At 35.4% G+C, this 6,297-nt stretch overlaps 1 pseudogene across 1 annotated transcript; it reads right to left on the bottom strand.

Moving 5' to 3' along the window:
• Positions 1 to 383: 383 nt before the first annotated feature.
• Positions 384 to 4,240, bottom strand: LOC148206010 (uncharacterized; annotated as a pseudogene). Its single transcript, XR_015783418.1, has 4 exons — positions 3,137 to 4,240; positions 1,620 to 1,807; positions 865 to 1,042; positions 384 to 735 (listed from the first exon to the last, which is right to left on the bottom strand). The product of XR_015783418.1 is annotated as an uncharacterized LOC148206010 (transcript).
• Between the last annotated feature and the right edge of the window lie 2,057 nt (positions 4,241 to 6,297).

Here is a 6,297-nt window from a genome sequence, read left to right as displayed (position 1 = left end):
AATAAATTGATGGATTTTTCGAATTAGGTTTTGGGTTGGCACTATAAAAAAGAAGGGCATTACCGAAGGCCATAAGCCCTCGGAAATAGCTAGAAGCCGTCGGAAAAGGGTATTTACAGACGGCTTATCGACGGCCAAAGAGCCCTCGGTAAATCCCTTGTCGCTAACATTTACCGAGGGCCAAAAGCCTTTGGTAATTTCCGAAGGGCAAAAGCCTTCGGTAATTACCGAAGGGCAAAAGCCTTCGGTAAAAATCAGGCAGGATTAAAGGATAAAGAATCAATGAACTACATTTAAAATCTCTAGCAAATTGTAATGCAGTTGGTAATGCAATGAACTCTATAATTTCCTTTCAAGTTAAATCATTTTCCAGAACATATATCTTGAAGAAGGTAATAATGAATGTAATCTTTTGTCATTCAACAAAGAATAAAGTATGATTCTTATATTCCAATACATATATCTCCAGAAGAAAAAAGGCTACAAATTATAAAATCTAACTGTAAATAGAAAGCTCTTATGAATCGTCATTTACATTCTTGACAATCTTCAAAAGAAATTCGACGAAGAATGAATAAGAAAACCGAAAGACTTCTATCTGGTGAAATTGAGTGAGAATACCAAACAGGGATTGTCCAACTTGGCAAACTCGTAGCTGGTTATGTATGGGCTGCTTTAAATGAAACAATTGACAACGTTTGTGGAACTGTAAAACTAGTAACAATCACATTCCCCCTGCTCCATAAAAGTGGTATATAACATAGTCAGTAGATAGAACTAAAAGTTATTTTTTTTTCAGCGCCATTTTCACTAAACAGATTATATAAAATGAGGGAAGAAAAAATAAAAAAAGGGCTTGATTACTTGGAAATGTAGCTCCTTCAACAGGATCTATTTGGAAATTAGGAGGTAGAGAACGCATCTCTAATCTTTTCAAATAAGCCAATACTTCAAGAACAATTGCTGCAGTAACCATAATACCAAAAAGGAACCCATAGCCTATCTTCCAATCACTTCCTGTTGGTGTATACTGTAAAGGAACCTTGTAATAAGAGGGATTAACAATGTTAAGGAAAAAAAAACCAGTATATATAAATGGGACACTAGAATAAATAACATAAAAAATAAATATTTATTTATTCTTTTATGAAAATCTGCAAGGATTTGACTATTAACCTTATATATGAAATAAATTTAAGTATTAGCAATATATAAATAAAATAACTATGACATAACAATACAATAAAAATTACAACTGTGAAAGAACAACAAACACAACATGATAAATTTTTAATTTAATAAATAGTCTTGATTTTGAATGTAATTATATATGGATTTGAGTTAAACATTTGAAGATTTTGTTTTTTATCACACATATATGTTATACTATTATTCCATTTGAAACATAAATATCTTTCATCAAATATAGCATTCAAAAAATAAAAAGAACATTACAATGATCATACATAACACAGTTAAATAATTGCATCCCCAACACTATGTTAATTTGAACGTAAACATAAGTTACCTTAATTAACTTATTTTTCTTAATTCCTTTTGCTATCATAATTTATATAGAAAATTATCTAGGCAAGGTTAGATATGGATCAGTGACAAACCTGAAGAATAGTTAGTACAAGAGAAAAGATGTCGATGCCTCTGTGAGCTTGTATATGGGGATCCTTGTGCCTGAAATATCTAGCAATAAGTGCCCCTACAGGCAGGACCAAACCCCACCCTATTATGACCAAAATTCAATGTTTTGTTCCCATCTGAGTCAATTCATGGGATACAGGACCCGTAGAACCTGTCAAAGTATAGTTCATCAAATTTATGCAGGTTATACATCATGCTTCATCATGCAGAGTTATATATATATATATATATATATATATATATATATATATATATATATATATATATATATATATATATATCAAAAAGACACCAGTTTAGATAAAATAATTTTCTGCTTCAATTGTTGAATGTGGTAATTTTGAGTTAGTATTCTATTATGTGGTTCACTGAAATGAGGTTTATGTAGAAAGATCTGAGAAGAATCCTATTTGGAATTGGAAGGAAACAACTGTCACTATGTGCAACAAATTATAAAATGACATATCTACTTAAATTTTGAAGGCATCATCTCTTAAAGTAATCCAAGTATTCACTATTTTAAAGCTCTGTTAATTTTTGCACCGTACATTAAGTATCATTAATTCATACAATCTTCACAAGAACAAAACCATTTTTAAGAATTTTTTACATTGTGATTATTCACCTGTAAAACCAAAGTCACTTCATTTTCTAAACTCTTTTAAAAGCAAACTACTTATTATTGTTCAAATGAACATTGATTTATGTGACTCACTTTCTTCACAGATTTTGGAGCAGCCCATGAATTGATAGGCAAAGGTTGAGGTTGAACAGTCCCTACATATTATCAGTTCTTTGAAGTGTGTATTCACATCTTTAATGCCCTGTTATCTTAATGTTCAGCAGGAATCTTCTTGGAGATTTCCTAATTAAAATGCACACAAACACTTACACTCCTTCAAAATATAAGATGAATTTACATTAGAACCTAACTTTGTAAAAGCTAGATATTAGGAGTGGGCTTACCTCAAATTAAATTAAATCAAATCAAATGACGTAAGACTTCATTATTCATCTAAAAAAACAATTTATTCATTAAGCTGTAAATTAAAATGCTTAGATGAAATTTCATTCTAGCACATAAAGATAGAATCGCCTTTAGTCGCTTAGATCATAACAGTTTTGAAGCAAAACAAACCACCACAAATTTAAAGTTTCAACAATCTTGAATTATGTAATATCAACTCAGTAATCATAACATATTCCCTCCTTCAACAAAATCAACCTTCAAATTTCAAGATCCTAGTTGAAAAACACAATTAGGATTGGTCATCAATAACACTCTTCAACAATTATAACACACACATTAACCGAACTAAAATTCTATACTCTCTCCAATGGTCATCTCGAACTCCAACCGAAATTGGAGTTTCATTCTCACAATTATTACAGTGAAGCTAGTTGATCAGAGCAGAATTCTGGTCTAATTTAGCACTAAAAAAGAGATGCAAGACAAAGAAAAGAAAAGACAGAGCACCACCATATAGCAAAGGCGCTTGGGCACCTCGAGGCTCCCTCCGAATCTCTGCCACCACGCCGTCACCTTCGTCTTCCTCCTCTTGTGCCGCCTCTTCCTCAAGGCGAAGTCTGCACAACGGGCACGACGCGTGGAGGTCGAGTCACGGCGTGATGCAACCAGCATGGTAAAGGTGTTTGCAGGGCAACTATTTGGCCTCGGCGTCAAATAGGGAAATTTGGTCTTTGCACACAGCGAAGAAAACGAAGTCGTTAGGGTCGAGCGCGAAAAGGAGCGAGGGTATGATGTTGACGGAGGGGAGAGGGTGGGGTTTGGTGGGGAGGGGCTTCAGGGAGAGGAGTAAGAGCGCATCCTGGAAAATGAGGTCAAAGAGGGATGATTCGGCATCGTTTTGGGAGAAGGGAGAGTCCATTAGTTCGAGGAAGGAGGTGTGGCAATGGGGACAGAGGAGAGGCGAGGGAAGGAGTGTAAGGGACACGCTCATATCGCATTCGTGGCACCAGTAGGTCTTCGCTTCTGGTTCCGCTGCCGTCGCCATCGGAGGTGTTTCCCTCTACAAATGATTGTGAACTTAACAGGGAGGCACCCTCCGCGATTGCACGAACCCGCTCCACCACCGGAAATGCTCGCGCTCTTCACACCACCGTTATGCCAACAGAAGATGGAAGGGACCGATGATGCGCAAAGAAAAGGGAATCAAACGAAGGAGGATAAATTTGGGATTGTCAAAAGCTGAAGTTAGTCATAGAAGAGCTTACCACCTAAAATACTAAACTTATACAACATAAGGGTGAGTTACCCAAAGAGTAGGATGCCTTGGTCGTTTAGTTGGAGGAGATCAGCAACGAGGTGTTCAATGAGCACCAGGTCGGTTTCAACAAGGCCCTTGCCCAACCCATCTTCTTTTAAAACGTCCCCGTGGATGTGGATAACTTTGATGTCATGAAGGATTTCCACAATGGTGAGCTTATGAACATCCAAGAAATTCCTTTCAATGAAGATGTCAAGGCTTAAATAAATGTTGAGGTTGTTGTAGACGACCAAGCAATTGAAGATGAGGAGGTCACAAGAGATTGACAGATGGTCAGGGTAGCGATTAGGAATAGGTCTTCTTGGAGGGTCCATTTTTTAGTGGTCGACTAACAAACAATCTTTTTGTAGGACATGTACACGATTGTTTAACCGTCAGCCACATGATATTTTGTATATGACATAATACACATATTAGTGAAGGGCCATTTCTTTCATTTGTTTTCTTAATCATTTCTTACAACTTTTGACTTTATGTTATTGATTGTTGTGGATGCCTGGTGAACCTAAATAAAATTGACTAGTTCTGTCTTGACGCTAAAATAAAACTAAATTGGAAATACGCATGATTGCTTCAGCACGTAAGTGCTTTTGTTAGCGAAACTTTAGCCCAAACGAACTTTATTTATGGCCGATCAACCTTTGTCATCTCGTGATTTGATCGATTGGAGTTTGCTTAGGAGAAGTTGTTATCCCGAATGACAAAAGTTATCGAATGAACTTCGTCCTATACCAATTATGTGTGCGGTTGACAGGGGTTCACTGGAGAACTCATCCTTCCCCAACCTCTTACGTTTATTCTTTGGACTAAGTGGAAGGGGTTTACATATGAACTTTTCCTACACCAATTATGCGTGAGGTTGGTAAGGGTTCACAAATAAACTCGTCCTTCACCAACTTCTTTTGTTTGTTCTTTAGACTGAGCAACAAGGGTTCACGAATGAACTCGTCCTTCACCAGCTCAATGTGAGGTTGGCAGGGGTTCACGAATGAACTCGTACTTCATTAATCTCCTATCTTTCAGATCAAGTCACACTTTGCATGCATTTTCTTGGAAAATCCTCATTGTATTGATTGTCATAAAAAAATTACAAACGGTTCGTACAATTGTTAAGCTAAAATAAAACTTTAAGTGAGAAGCGCTCCAAGTATTAGGAACAACCTTCCCACTCGGATTCTCTAGTTGATAAGCTCTGTTCTTTAGGTCTTCTATGACTCTGAATAGTCCCTCCTAGTTAGTTGCGTGCTTTCCATGTGCCGGCGTTTTGCACGCTTTGCAAGATTTCCTCCACACTAAGTTTCTTTTGTTAAAGCTCATAGCCTATACTTTAGTGTTGTATCTTTGTGTAATCACCCTCTTGTGGTGGTTTGATTATGTGCCTCATTGACAACTAATTTGCCAGTCTATATTTGACTAAACATGTAATCATTATTGTTAGCATAAAGCTGAAGAGAAGTAGTTTTGATGATGTCTCAAGTGCTCTTATTGCAATAAGATCTTTGATAACTCTCCAATTTTGCATCTTTTTCTGTGTCTAGAAGGCCTTATTAGTTCATTTTAGTTTCTAATTGTCTAGAATTAGGATAGTTTTAAGTTTTTTCTTAAATTCTTTAGTTTTGTATAATTGTAGTTAAAAATATATTTTTAGGTGTATTTTTAGTGTTTAGGAAATTAATCTTTTTCTGAAATTTTTAATAATAGAAATAAATAAATAAATAAATCTTTTTCTTTAATTTTTCTTAATTAGGTTTTATTCTTTTGCTAAAAAATTCCTTTTCTTAATTACTGATCAGTCCTTATTCATACTTGATTTTATTGCAGTGGTGCCTTGGATAATTGGGCTGCACCTGGGATAATTGAGCTAAAGACATGAATTGGGCTGCTGAAAGTAAATTGGGCCGCGGGGTCTACTACTTTGCGGGTGTTGCTCCCTCCACCACCACACCTTTCTCCCTCAACCTCCCCAATTTTTTTTTAATTCCAATTATATCCTAAGATTAAAATTTTTTACTTTTACTATTTTAATTTATTTCAAACGTAGTTCTCTTACTTTACTCCCTGCACCCAATCTTTCCATCTCTCATTTTCGTTTAACAATTTGTCTTCCGTTTTACTCTACAACCCATTTGTCTTCTCCGTTTCACTTCTCCTCCTCCGTTTCTTTCTTCTTCATTTTCCTTACATTATTAAAATACATTAAAAATATATTCAAAAATAATAAATCAAAACATTTAAATTAAATTATTAAAATATTTTCAAAATAAAGAATAAACTAATAAAACAAACCCTAAAATAAAAAACGTAACCTTTAAACGGAGGTGACATCCTTCAACGGATGTCAACATCCGTTTAA

Source organism: Vigna umbellata, chromosome 1 (assembly GCF_029865625.1).
Source record: "Vigna umbellata cultivar VRB3 chromosome 1, Vumbellata_1.0, whole genome shotgun sequence".
NCBI lineage: Eukaryota > Viridiplantae > Streptophyta > Magnoliopsida > Fabales > Fabaceae > Vigna > Vigna umbellata.
Note: the sequence above shows the minus strand (reverse complement) of the source record. Positions and strands in the feature narration are given on the sequence as shown.